At 46.2% G+C, this 15,172-nt stretch overlaps 1 pseudogene; it reads right to left on the bottom strand.

Annotated features, from left to right (window-relative positions):
- Positions 1-3,624: 3,624 nt before the first annotated feature.
- LOC136507756 (tyrosine decarboxylase-like) lies at positions 3,625-12,912 on the bottom strand (annotated as a pseudogene).
- Between the last annotated feature and the right edge of the window lie 2,260 nt (positions 12,913-15,172).

Genomic DNA, 15,172 nt, shown 5'->3' with positions numbered 1-15,172 from the left:
CTAATTAATTAAACTAGAGGAATCTTCTGAAACTTTAGATGAGCCTGTTGCATGTCTCTTTATCTCTGTATTTTTCTTTTCCTTACTTAAAGAAACGACGTACCTGTTCTACTTTAGTTAACTGAAGCCTTTAGTTTAGTTTAACCTGGAACTATATATATATATATATATATATATATCTTATTATTATTAGGTGACTTGCATGCATGGTCAGGTACAGACATGCTCACATGGCTGACAAACTAGCTAGCCCCTTTTTTATTTTCTATTTTTTGTTGAAAGATCCAACAAAAGTTGGCTTTACGCTCTCATATATATTTAGTCATGAGAGAAAATTGGACTAGCAGCTAGGTAGGCCATATTTGGTAGGGCTCCTCCTCAAGAGCTCTTTTGAAGGAGTAAGAGTTGTTTTGGAGGAGCCACAAATTATGGGTGGCTTAAAAAAATGGCTCCGGTTTCTTTCTTTTTTTTACTGCAAAAAATGACTCCAAACGACTTGTACGCTAAACCGCTTGGTAGGCCTCAGGAGCCGGAGATAATCCTGTCGTTGCGGAGGGTACGGACATACCCGGGCTTACCCATCCCCAAATTCATTTGTGAAATTATCCATTCTTATCCTCCCCGTAATTCCCCATACCCATTGGGTAATAATAACCTGATACATCTAAACCAGGAACATGCGCTTCGACTGTTTACATTCGCGTGCTTGAATCAATTAAATTAGCGATGGAAACCAAAATCAATACGCAGAGTGAGGCCCATGCCGGCATGCCTGGAGGAGTCTCGCACCTTGCAGCCGCAGAGAACGGACGGAGCAGTGTGGGGAAGCGGCGACAACGCCGGCCAGGAGACAAGGAGCGCATGCTGCTAGCTGACGCGGTATTCGCGGCGGCGCCGGCGACGAACCTCTAGCCCGCTCCACGGTCGGGCCACCTTCCACCTACTGCTGGTGCCAGAAGCTGCCACGGTGTCCGCAGACGGACGGGCGCACGCAAGCAAAGCAAGCAGTCGCCGCAGTGTTCATGGGCGGAAGGGGCGAAGGGCGCAAGGAAGGAGATGGAATTATGGGTCACGGGGATATCCGTACCCTACCCTTAATCCATCGGGTAGCAGGAGATTTATCCATACCCGACCCGACCCGAATCAGACGGGTATGAATTTGGGGAATGGATTCGAATATCCAACGACAGGTTTAGCCGGAGAGGAACCTTACAAAATGAGGCCTTAATACGAAGTGTATGTATATGTAGTTTTGAGTTTAATTTGAATACTGGGTGATGCATATGCATGTGGGGGGATGTTGCATTAGTGGCCACATTGTGATGTCCTTTATTATTTTAGAATATATGTAAGTACTACATATCGTGATTTAATTATTTAGAAAAAGTGTATACATACATTGCATTCATCCATCGTGTGTGTTGTTGACATATATAGGGCGTTGCGATGTCTACGAGTGGTTTACGGGCAGCAAAGAGGTAGCAGCTAGCGTATATATATTATGACACGGGAGGACGTACGGCTGCGTAAAATGCGTGGACACCAAGTCACTACCTTCTGTGAAACTTGTCCTGTGTTAGTGAATCGAGTCAAAAATGTTGGAGCTTTCAATGGCGAGAAACATGGCTAGCTTGCTAGTACTGGCCTAGGCAATGGAGAAGAAGATCCACGAGACGACGAGAAACCACGAGACGACAATATGCTGTTGTTCCGCACTTTTTATTCATTCACGTGCGGCAGTAGGAACCTCGCTAAGTTTTCACCAATGTTTGGTCCAATTGCGTGTATATATGATGTATATGTTTATACTTTACAAAAAAAAATTAGATGATATCTCGCTCGTTGCAGCGGAAATTTTGTCGTCCTCATGCGGCACCTCTGGTTCCTCACGACCGGTTGACACCGTCGTAAACTCGAGGTGGAACAGCTCTGATTCCGCCGTGCCAGAGCCGCTTCCCTGCTCGTCCCAGTTCCATGCCTGTGCTTCATCGAGCGCCGCATCGCGCGAGATGTGAATGCGCTTGGTGTTGGTGTTCGGGTTGCTGTAGATTCGGTATACCTTCGAGCCTATGGCCTGTTCGGCTGAGCTAAAATGATCGTATAGGATCGTGGACTGATTTGGTAGGATAGAAAAATACTGTTCAGAAATTTACGATCATGTGATAAAAAAATACTGTTCAGAAATTTACGATCGTTTACACCAAACAAACAGGCCGCTGGTTCGTACCACTGCTACCGCTACACTTGGATCGTCGAAGGAAAAGGAAGACCAGCACATGGACTCTGCATGCGTCAGGCCGTAACAGACACGACGACGCATGCAGTGCACTAGGCATTTGATTTCATATATACAGTATGTATGTACTCCGTATATACGTACAGGTACAGAAGTACGTACAACACTGCGCCTACAACACTGTACATGCACGCCTCCTACTTTAGCTAGCTCCATCAAAAGCACAGCACACCATAGCCTCTGAAGTCAGTCGATCCTTGCCGTCCACTGGCATCCAAGCGCCCAGCTTGTACCAAACTTTCAACAACTGCGCCCCTCCACAAAGACGCGACGCGCGTCCTCAACCTCGAGGACGACGCTGCAAAGTGCAACCGCTCCTAGCGCCGCCGCCCGCCGGTTGGCGGTCTTTGGATCCACGCGGGCGAGGAGATATATACAACACGGCAAGGTCATGGAGCGTGCCATGGGACGCGGCGCCGCGCGCAGTGGACGAGGTCGAACGAGACTTGCTGGGGAAAGGCAGGGCCTTGGAGCCCATGACGGCGGAGATGGCCGGGATCCCGCGCTCCAGCCGTCCAGCGCCATCTGCACCTGCGCCTCTCGTGCTCGTCCTTGGGCGCGAACGACATGGTCAGTGCGTCGCGCTCGAACAGGTAGCTGGCCACGCCGCAGCCGACGTCGCATGAGGCCATCAGGGATTTAGATCCCGGGACGCGTGACAGCAGTCGTGGGGAAGGAACGAGTCGCCGAGGAGGATACATGACAACGACAAGGAAGACGGCAGCGGCGGCGAGGAAGACAGCGTGCTCAAGCGTCGCGCGTCGCGGGCTTTAGATGGGCTGCTGGACTGCCTTCGTGTGGTAGCCTGGCTAATATGGTCCTTTGATGGCAGCTAACAGCACAGTTGCACCGACTGCACGCAGCAGTCGATGAGGCCAATTGCAGGGGAGCCTAGCTAACACACGTGGATTGAAGTGGAAATACATCCATCCAAGTAATGTATGACTTGGTTCTTTTTTTTTTTTGAACTTGTCGTGTTACGTCCGTAGCAACGCATGGGGTTCCTGGTAGTAAATAAGTGGCGCCATTTATTTTATAACCAAAAGATTTTATTGAAAGAGAAGAGAGAATGCACGTACTCCCTTGGTCTTGGAATAAATACACATTTTGTTTTATGAGAAGTCAAACTTTTTAAAGTTTAACCAAATTAATATAAAAATATGCCAATATATCTAGATGCATAATAATAAGTATAATTAGATAGAGCATGAAATATACTTTGATAATAAATTTATTTAGATATACAAGTATCGGTGATACTATTTTTTATATTTCTAGTCAAACTTAAAAGCTTACTTCTTTAGAAGCGAGACATGTGTTTATTGTCATCAATCAAAATCGTCATTCGAATGAATTTCGTTAAGTACGGCTGCGCCATGATCCTGGGTGACCTTCCAGGCGTCACGGACGTGGCGCTCCTCCGTGAGCGTGCTCCCCACGGCGCAGCGGAGCAAGTAGTCGCCGCCCACCATGGCGGAGCTCATGTACGGGCCGCGGCTGTTGGCGTTCACCGCCTCCAGAAGTTTCTTGTTCAGGTCGTTGACCGCCGCCTTGTCTCGCGGCGTGGACGGTGGCCGGAGCCGGAAGCAGACAAGCGCGAACCGCCTTGGTGCCATGACCTCGAAGCGCACGTCCGCGCGGACCATCGCCTCGAAGAGCGCGGCCATGCGCAAATGGTGGCGCACGACGTCGCGCAGGAGCTCGGTGCCGTAGCAGCGGAGCACGAGCCACATCTTGAGCGCGTGGAACCTTCGGGTCAGCATGATGGACCAGTCCTTGTAGTCCACCACGTCGTCGCTCCCGTCCGCGACAACGTCCTTGAGGATGACGTCGTGGTCCGTTCCTAGCGCCGCGACGAGCGCCGACGGTTCCTTGAGCCACAGGGCGCAGCAGTCGTTGTTTGCCAGAGGCCACTTGTGAGGGTTCTGTCAGTTGATCTCCACCAATAGGCCTAATAGTCTATTGGACCCTTAGATCTACACCCTGTACGACAGGGGCCCACCAACCATATTAGGGTTGGACGCCTCCGATCAGGGCTCTAACTACGAAGTTGACCGAAGCCGCCGTGACCCACCAACAGCTAAACCTAATCCGATCTAAATAGAGCGCTGCCAGCGACGGAAAGACCCACTGACTTCACCGTCACCACCAGACAGCGGCACCTCGCGTCACCGTCGCCTCTGCATTGCCACCACTACGCTGGACTCCACCGCGCCGAGCTCCCACGACACCGGCGTCCATGCGGCTACGGCGCAACTACGCCAGGGCGAAATAGAGGAATGAGTTTCTACATCTAAGTAAGATGTTTACCCTCCGATGTACGTTTTAGAGGCACTGTGTTTCCATAACAATGGTACCAGAGCCGGGTTAACAGTGTGTAGATCTAGTATAGGGTAGAGAATTGAAAAGAAATCAAAGAAAGAACAAGGGTTTGATCCATTTTGGATTAAAACCCTAACCCTAACCGGGTAAAAGAAAATAGAAAAGAGACTGGGAGGGTGGTGGGCGTCACTGACTACTGGTCACCACCGCCACCGCACGGGGAAAGGTGTCGCACCGCCGTCTTCGCCGGCACATGGCAAGAAAAGAACAGACCCCGTTCGGATCTGAGAAGAGAAGAGAAAGGGGTCTCGGCATGCGAAGCCGAACCCTAACCCATGAAGCACTCCCTGGGGAAGATGAATAGTGACTCCAGTGAGTTAAACCCTAACCCTAATCAGGAAAGAAACCGAGATGCAGAGAGTTCAACCGAACCCTAACCCGTAGGGGAAGAAATTGAATAGATTGAAGAAGGAGATGATTCAAATCGGATCAAATCCAAACCCTAGAAACCCTCACCCAAGAAATAGATCGGACGAAGGAGAGGAGGACCTATCGGACTCTTCTGCCGCATGTCACCACCTACCAGACTCTTCGTCGGCGAGCGGGGAGAAGCCAAGCCAGCGCTGCTCCTCGGGCTTGCGCGAGCTCTGGCCAAGGGCGCCACTGCTAGTCCGCTCGACGGTGGCGTGCTATCCGCACGTGCTGGCGAGGGGGCCAGCAACGGCACCATGCTTGCTCGGTCACCGCTGCTGCTCGTTGCGCTGAGCTATGAGCTGCTGCACGAAAGAGAGAGAGGGCGAGAGAAGAAATGGACTAGGGTTAACGGGGGCTGACCGCGAGGGGGAGCGAGGTCTCGCTGCCGTGAACGACGACGCCATCTCTCTCTCTCGGCTCCGGTCGCTGCTCGCTGCTGCTGTGTTGAGGGAGAAGGAGCGCGGGCGTAGAGAGAGAAGAGGGAGGGGCGAGTGAGCTAGGGTTTTAGGTGAGATGGTCGCGGCGACGGTTTTGTTCATGCGAGAAAGAAGTTGAGCCGTCGATCTTGATCGAGCGGCTGCGAACAGCCGGACCGGCTTTTGGCCCAGGCGGTCGCGAGCGCTGGGCCACTTTCCTGGCCTAGGCCTAGGTTGTGGCCTGGGTGCGGGGGAGCATGAGGGAGAGCGTGCGCGCGGTCGTGGGTCGTGGGCCGCTTTGCCGGTTGGGCCGAAGACAGTGAAAGAAATGAGTCAGTTTTTTTGTTTTCCTTTTTCCAGTAAAATTTTTATTTCTTAGAAAATGGATAAATGGCTCAAAGAAAATAGAAAAGAGATTTTTCCTGTGGGCAAAATTCATTAAATTGAATTAGTTTTTCCGCTGCTAAAGAAATAGTTTAGTCTCCAGTTATTTTGAACCAACGTGATATTTAATTAGAGAAAAAGAGATTTTGACATGATTATGATGTTGTTATTTTCTAACCAACGTTGTTAATAACAATACCATAATTTTAATGATTTTATGCATTAATTCTATTTCTGTCTAACGGTGATGTAGAATTAGTGTATAACAACAGTTGTATGTTTTAATTTTGACCAACGTTGGAATCAAGGCATGCAATTGTTGTTATTATTTATGTTCTCACTCTATATGAATTGTGTTGCCAGGTGGATACAACTTGATGGATTGTATCAAAGAGATCTCCACTCTCAAATGTGACAACTATACGGAGTAGAAGGAAAAGATTGACATGACCTTTATCTTGGCTGAGGTGGACTGGGTAGTCACCTCACTATGTCCCACTGAGCCTGAGGCACCGGTGAGGGAGACAAACGAGGTTGATGCCGCTTGGGCAACTAAAGAGAGGGATTTTGAATCTAAAAAATGTTCTATGATCTTGAGCATAGAAAGTGGGTCACTGCCAACAAGAAATGTTTGGCTGTGATAAAGAACATGATTGAGTCTGCAATTATGGGCTCAATCCTAGAGTATGACACGGTAACCGAGTACCTTGATAGAATAAAGAGTCAGTTCACTAGCTCTTCAAAGACATATGCTACCCAACTGATAAAGCAGCTGGTGACAGAGATGTACTCTAGAAATGGTGGCATAAGAGAGCACATATTATTCGTTATCACTACGTGATAATGTGAATGTTGTATGCGGTGATGGGAACGTTGCGTACGATAATGAGAATATATCCTCGTATGCGGATGTAAACAGAAAACAAAAGAGAGCTCACGATGCGTCGTCGAAATTATGGCACTGTTGTTTAGGCCATATTTAGAGGGGGAGAATAGAAAAACTAGTTAAGAATGATATTCTTCCTCCATTAGAGTCTTAATATTTAGAATAATACAGGGAATGCATAAAAGGAAAGTATGTAAAGAAAATTAAGAAATATACCAAACAAAGCGTAGGAATTTTACAGATTATTCACACAGACATCTATGGTCTGTTTCCTGTAAAGAGTGTGGATGGTTATGATTCGTTCATAACATTCACAGATTATTACTCCCGTTATGGCTACATTTATCCAATCAAAGAAAGAACAGAAGCATTGGATAAATTTAAGATATTTAAGGCAGAAGTTGAAAATCAACATAATTTAAAGATTAAGATAGTCAGATCCGACCGTGGGGGGAGTACTACGGTCGGCATACCCCATATGGCCAAGTCCTGGACCTTTTCTAAGGTTCTTACAGTAGAATGGCATAGCAGCCCAGTATTCTACACCGGGCGAACCTCAGCAGAATGGAGTAGCTGAAAGACGCAATCATACCCTGATGGATATGGTGTGTAGTATGATAAGTTACTCCACCTTACCGTTGAGCCTATGGATGGAGGCGTTAAAAACTACCATTCATATTCTCAATAGAGTACCAAGTAAGTCGGTGCCCAAAACACCGTATGAGTTGTGGACAGGAAGAGTACCCTCACTAAACTACTTATGTGTGTAGGGGAGTCTTGCTGAGGCTAAAGTATTTAACCGAAACATTGGGAAGCTAGATCCCAAAATAGTAAGTTGCCATTTCATTGGCTACCCAAAAAAGTCAAAAGGTTTTCGTTTCTACTGTCTAGAGAGACATACAAAGTTTGTGGAAACGAGACACGTTGTCTTCCTAGAGGATGAAATAATGAGGAGGAGCATGGTAGCTCGAGAAATTGACCTTGAAGAGAAGCGGGTGTATGCGCCCACTCTGATGATTCATGAGCTATTTTTCTCACTACCTGCTGTCGCTCCACCGACAGTGCAAGATACTGTGGTGTCAGCACCTGTTGTTATTCCGCCTATGGCAACAATGAATAACGATGAGGAACATTTTCTTCAGGATCCTATAGAATCTATTACCAAACATGAGGGGGAGCAACAACAGCCTCAAAAAGAAGATGTGCCAAATGTGGAGGCCCCTAGAAGGTCTCAAAGAGTTAGAAAATCAGTTATTCCTGCTGACTATGAAGTATACAACACTAAAAATTTCAAATGGAGAATGATCCCACCTTATTTGAAGAAGCCATGAGAAGTGATCATTCATCAAAGTGGCTTGAGGCTATGGAAGATGAAATGAAATCTATGAATGCCAATAAAGTTTGGGACTTGGAAATAATTCCTAAAGGAGCCAAAATAGTAGGCTGTAAATGGGTCTACAAAACAAAACTTGACTCTCAATGAAATATAGGGAGATATAAAGTGTGACTTGTGGCAAAAGGCTTTACGCAAAGAGAAGGCATTGATTACAATAAGACGTTTTCTCTAGTCCCATGTAAGGATTCCTTCATAATCATAATGGCATTAGTGGCACATTATGATTTAGAATTACATCAGATGGATGTAAAGACGGCATTTCTCAATGGGGACTTGGAGGAAAATGTTTACATGGCACAACCGAAAGGTTGTCATGGAAGGAAAAGAATGAATGAGATGCCACCTAAAGAAATCTATTTATGGATTAAAATAAGCTTCAAGACAGTGGTACTTGAAGTTTGATCAGACAATAAGGAATTTTGGGTTTAAAGAGAATGTAGAGGACAATTATGTCTATACAAAGTTTAAGAATGGGAAATTTATATTCCTTGTCCTGTATGTGGATGATATCTTACTTGCTAGTAGTGATGTTAGTCTACTACTGGAGACAAAGAAGTTTTTGTCCTCAAAATTTGATATGAAAGATCTTGGTGAAGCTTCGTTTGTTCTAGGGATCAAGATTCACCAAGATAGAAGTAAAGGGGTATTAGGACTGTCACAAAAGGCATATATAGAAAAGATCTTAAAGAAGTTTAGTATGCACAAATGTAGTCCCTCCCCTACTCCTATAGTCAAGGGCGACATATATGGGGATTTTCAATGCCCTAGAAACTAGTATGAGATCGATCAAATGAAAATGGTTTCGTATGCTTCAGCTGTCGGAAGCTTGCAATATGCTCAAGTATGTACGCGCCCTGACTTAGCATTTATTACCGGGTTACTTGGCAGATTTCAGAGCAATCCTAGAACAGAACACTAGAAAATAGTAAAGAAAGTCTTACATTATTTGCAAGGAACGAAAAGCCTCATGATGACGTATAGAAGATCATATTCACTCCATATAGTGGGATATTCTGATTCTGATTATGCGGGAGATGATAGAAAATCCACGTCTGGATATGTATTCACTCTCGCAGAGGGAGCTATTTCATGAAAAAGCTCAAAGCAAACCGTGAAAGCTCTAGTTTGGTTTTGGTGAATTGATAAAACCCTAAGTGCTAACCTAGTTTATCAAGTGATAATGAGATAGGTGGCACACTCCAAGTTGTGAAGCAAATGAAGATCATAGCATGATGAAGATAATGCCATGGTGATGATCAAGTGCTTGGACTTGGAAAGAAGAAAGAGAAAAACAAAAAGCTCAAGGCAAAGGTATAAACCATATGAGCTATTTTGTTTTGGTGATCAAGACACTTAGAGAGTGTGATCATATTTAGGTTTGATAGCCGTACTATTAAGAGGGATGAAACTCATATCGGAATACGGTTATCAAAGTCCCACTAGATGGTCTAACTCATTGCATATGCATTTAGGACCTAGTAGAATGCTAACACCCTTGAAAATATTTGTGAAAATATGCTAACACATGTGCACAAAGTGATACACTTGGTGGTTGGCACATTTGAGCAAGGGTGAAGTTAGAGGTGAAAAGGAGTTAGTCTCGCTGGTCACATGGTGACCGGACGCTGGTCTCAGAGGGACCGACACGTCCGGTCAAGTGTGGCAGTGAAGATGCCAGTGCTGGTCTCTGATCGAACGTTGGGTCTTGGACTGACCAGATGCTGAGGTCCAAGGTCCGGTCCTATTGTCGTGCAGCGCAGAGAAATGTCACTGAGTGACCGGACGCTGGAAGGGTCCGGTCAAAGAAAATCGTTTCTGGAACCTTACTGGAAACGACCGGACGCTGGAGGATGAGCGTCCGGTCAGTTTGTGCGTAGCGTCTGGTCAGCTGATGACCGTTGAAATCTAACGAACAATATTTGAAGCAGGGGACACGTGGCGTGAATCACGTGACCGGACGCTGAGGTCCAGCGTCTGGTCAATTGGACCGGAGCGTTTGGTCTCCCCGCGTTGTGCCCAGTGAAGGGGTACAACGACTCTATTTCGTGGAGGCTTCTATTTAAGCACCATGACCGGTTGAAGCTCACACTCTTGGACATTTGCATTAACATAGCAACCTTGTGAGCATAGCCAAAGCCCTCCCACTCATCTCCATCATTGATTCATCATCTTTGTGAGATTGGGAGAGAATCCAAGTGCATTACTTGAGTGATTGCATCTAGAGGTACTTGGTGTTCGTGTTTTGCTGCAGGATTCGCTTATTACTCTTGGTGGTTGCCGCTACCTAGACGGCTTGGAGCAGCGAGGATCATCGAGCGGAGGTTGGTGATTGTCTTCGGCTCCGATCGTGGTGATTGTGAGGGGTTCTTGACCTTTTCCCAGCGGAGAGCCAAAAGGTACTCTAGTGGATTGCTCGTGGCTTGTGTGATCCTCATCTTGTGTTGGTTGTGCGACACCCTATTAAGGGTTTGGCGTGTGAAGCCAATTAGCGTATGAACCTCCAAGTGAGTGAATCGCCATAACGAGGACTAGCTTGCCGGCAAGCAAGTGAACCTCGATAAAAAATCATTGTGTTCATCATTGATTCTGAGGTGATTGGTATTCATTGTTATTCATCCTTGTGATTAATTAGTTCCTTCATCTACACGGCGGTATAACCTTCTTGATCACTCTCTTTACGTTACCGCAAACTAGTTTATAAGCTCTTTAGTGTAGCTAGTTGTGAGAGCTTGCTCGCTTGGTTGGTGTGGCTCTTTAGTTAGCCTTTGAGAGCACACTAACATAGAGTAGTATCATAGCTATTGTGTGAATAGATACTATCTAAACTAGAATTGTGATAGGTGGCTTTCTTTTTGAGTAGGCTAGCACAACACTTGCTTCGCCTCATAATTGTCTAACCGTTTTGTTAAGTGTTGTTGTAGAAATTTTTATTAGGCTATTCACCCTCCCTCTAGCCATTAGGACCTTTTAAACTGTCAATACATCGTCCATAATGTATGCCGAGTTTGTAGCGTGTTATGAGACAACGTGGCAGGTGAACTGTCTAAAGAAATTCATACCCGATTTGAAGGTGGTTGACGATATCTATAGACCACTTAAGTTATACTACGATAATAATTCAGCAGTACAGTATGCTCACAACAATAAGTCAAGTGGTGCTACCAAACACATTGACATAAAGTATTATGTTGTGAAAGATAAAGTCCGGGATCATGTCATAAGTCTTGAGCATATAAGTACCGAAAAGATGTTCGCGGATCCGCTTACAAAAGGCTTATCACCCAACGTGTTTAGAGAACATGTAGCTAGCATGGATTTAAGGGAAAGCCTAAAATTTCTGGACAAAAGAAGGCCCAAAGTTAAGTATCTATTTTTAGAATAGAGTGGTGTGTCGTAGCTGTTAAATCTATCAACAATTGACCGTGACGATGAAACATGCTCTATGTGCTAATCTGTAATGGAATAAACAAAAGTAAATGATATAAAATTGAAAGATGGTAGTGAGATCAAGGGGGAGAATGTTAGTTGATCTCCACCAATAGGCCCAATGGCCTATTGTGCCCTTGGATCTGTGCCCTGATCAGGGGCGTCCAACCCTAATATGATTGGTGGGCCCTGTCGCACAGCACTATAAAAGAGAGGTGAGGATCAGAGCTCTAACTACGAGGTTGACCGGAGCCACCGTGACCCACCAACAGCTAAACCTAATCTGATCTAAAGAAAGTGCTGCTAGCGATGGGAAGACCCACTGACTTCGCCGTCACCACCGGACAGCGGCACCTCGCGTCACCATCACCTCTGCATCGCCACCACTACGCTGGACTCCACCGCGCCAAGCTCCCACGACACCGGCGTCCATGCTGCTATAGCGCAACTACGCCAAGGCAAAATAGAGGAATGAGTAACTACATCTAAGTAAGATGTTTACCCCGATCTACGCCCTCTGTCAGGTGCCGGAACTCAGGGCAGATGAAGGTGGAGCCAGCATAGGCGGCCTCGACGTGGACCCAGACGCCATGCGCCGCTGCCACCACGTAGAGCTCCGGGACAGGATCGATGGCGGTTGTCGGGTGGTCTCGACCGACACGCAGAGGAAGAGAGGAACCAGCCCAGAGTTGGCGTTCGCCTGTATGGCGGCCGTAAGCGTCGTCGGTGAGAGCGCGAACATATCCTCACGGCACGTCGGTATCTGGCGCAGGTTGACCTTGCGGATGCCGGCGACGTGGGCCGCCTTGTGGAAGGCAAAGTGGGTCTGGTCCGAGCAGTAGACGACGAGGTCGCCCATCCTGCTCTCGCCGATCTCGGTGAGCTTGCGGTCCCTGGCGGTGATGAGGGTGCAGAGAATGGCTTCACATGAGGTGCCTAGAAGCGTGCCGCCGCCGCCTCCAGCAAACAGGAAGCGATCGGGCAGGTGGAGCGCCTTGCCGAGCCAGTCCACCACCACCATCTCGAGCTCGGTGGCGGCCGGTGTAAAAGGCACAACGTTGATGCCCACCGTGAGGGCTTCACCGAGGGCGCCGATGCTGCTGCTCGACGCCGGGAAGTGAGCCATGTGGCGAGGGCTCTGCTAGTGCCTGAGGCCCGGGAGAATAAGGTCGTGGATGTCTTTTAGCGCCGCCGTAAGTGCATGGGGCTCCGGTCGTGAAGGTGCCGCTGACGATAGCTGCCTGCGCAGGGCACCGGGGGCCACTCTTGGGCAAACCGAGTAGTGTTCCATGCGAGCATAATATCCCGCCATGAAGGGTCGATAACGATTTTTTTTAATTTTAACACTTTTTCAAAATAAATTTTAAATCTAACACTCTCTGTTTTTTTAAACTAACACTTTTGACCACGCCTATTGCCATGGCGCGGCCAAAAGCCTGTGCCGCGCCTTGCATGGTGGCGCGGCAGGGGGCTGACGTGGTGATGACCGGAAAGGCTAACGGTTGAAGTGGCAGGGCCTGCCGCGCCACGGCGCATGGCGCGGCAGGGCTAGATAAATATCGCGAGGGAGCCCGCCCGCCCGCGCTGGCCGCGGCCGCCCACTCCCATCGTGCAGCGCCCGTGGGGGCCGCGCCACGAACGCCGGCGCGTCAAGGCCGCCCGCTCCTACCAAGGTACCTCCCTCTCGATTTCATGCTATTTTGATTATTATTGATTTAGAATAATTAGTGATTTAGGGTAATTAGGGTTTTATGATTGTTATTGATTTATGATAGTTAGTGATTTATGATAGTTAGTGGTTTAAGATAGGTAGGTAATTTTTAGGTTTGAGGTTGTGTGTTGTAGTATAGTTAGGATTTTGAGTTTAAGGATTGATTAAGTAATTATTATTTAGTTTATAGTTAGTTATTTAGTTAGGGATTTTGGGTATAGATACTAGTTTTCAAATGTCGGTACTTACTAGTGCGTGATACGTCGATTTTGATGACTTGATGAAGTTTCGTCAAATGCTTATATTCCTAGTGAAGTTGTTTAATATGTCTGTTAATGTTACTTTGAATATATACATGTGATTTCATATTGTGTTCGTATTGCACAACAAGTAGTTTAAATTTTGCAATGCTACATAATGTTAATTTGAATTTTGTTAATCTAAATACTCTAACCCTTTATTTATCAATTTGTAACAGATATACGATTATTGTTGGTACCAATATAAAACTTATCTTACCTCAGGACAACAGGAACGCAACATAAAACCAGAGCATTTCGATCGCGTTACATGGTACATACATATATCGATGCATACATTTGTCTAATCTTCCCACTTTGTGCAACTGTTGCAAGTATAGCCTATCAGAACTTTGCCCTTCATGGTTATATCTGTTTGCTACCTACCAACTAACATTACATTCCTGTTGGGAGATCCAATATGATAGGGGCTGGGTACACATAATGATAGAGGTTGTAGCTATGGGCATTTAGTTTAGAGTTGAACTTTTCGCTTGCTTTTCTATGTCTCAGCTGACTGTGCATTTTCCTGGGATTTATCTTATTGATTAGTTAGTTCCATTCCAGAGATCCATTGGCTGCTAAGGGACAGCTCTATTTCCTCTGTTTAGCAGGTTAGCACCATGTATGATTTTTTTCGTATGAGCTCTGATAAAATGGCTAATATACTTTCTTAAAAATGCATATATACTTGCATAAAAAGCCTGCGTAAAGTAACACCAGAGTTTTAAGGACATACCACTGTCTCTACACAAATTCGAATATTTTGAAACTCAATTAAGATCTTGCCCATATTGATTTTTCCCATTTTTCCAAGTCCCTGTTTGTTTTGCATTTGAACATAATGGCTAATGGCTTCATATGCATCATAGGTCCTTAGTTTTGAGCCTGGACAAATTCCAGTTGCATAGATGCTAAACTGGAATTATTGTATTTGACATAAGTAACTTAGATTGGAAGATCATCAGTAGCATCTAGCATATGTATATATGAGTTTGTTCCTGTAACATACTCTTCTCTATTCTATGAAATGGGCACAATCTCTTGCCAATTCTATGATTCTCTCATTTGAGATACTGACATATTGCTTCTGTATTTTCAATTTGTCCTCATTGTCTTCTATGCCTATATAATATATAGTGATCAAATTTAGGATCTTCTTTGTTGAGATTGGTTTATATGTACTTTTCTAGCTTTTCCAGGCCTATTCTTTATCTTGCAATGCAACTATTCATGTTTGAATGTCTTCTGGGATGCCTGATTACTTGGACCACGTTCTCACGAGAAATAACAAGTTGTGACGGCACTTGTAGATTGTCAGTATGCACTTGTGATTCTCTTCACATGTTCAAGTTGAAACCTTCTAGTATCATGCTAATGGTTCTAGTATTAAGCTTGCGTCTTGGACATGCCTGTTTCTGTCAGCACTACTCGATGGAATAGACGGCAGCGGGGGAGACGGTGACCGGTGATGGCAGCCGTCTCAGGGGATCAAAGAGGCTCAAGACAACGACGCCAGCGACAGCACAAGGTCCACAGCACGGCCAACGGTGCAATCCGAA

This window comes from Miscanthus floridulus, chromosome 15, assembly GCF_019320115.1.
Source record: "Miscanthus floridulus cultivar M001 chromosome 15, ASM1932011v1, whole genome shotgun sequence".
Taxonomy (NCBI): Eukaryota; Viridiplantae; Streptophyta; class Magnoliopsida; order Poales; family Poaceae; genus Miscanthus; species Miscanthus floridulus.
The sequence above is the reverse complement of the archived record's forward strand: the minus strand, read 5'-3'. Positions and strand labels throughout refer to the sequence as shown.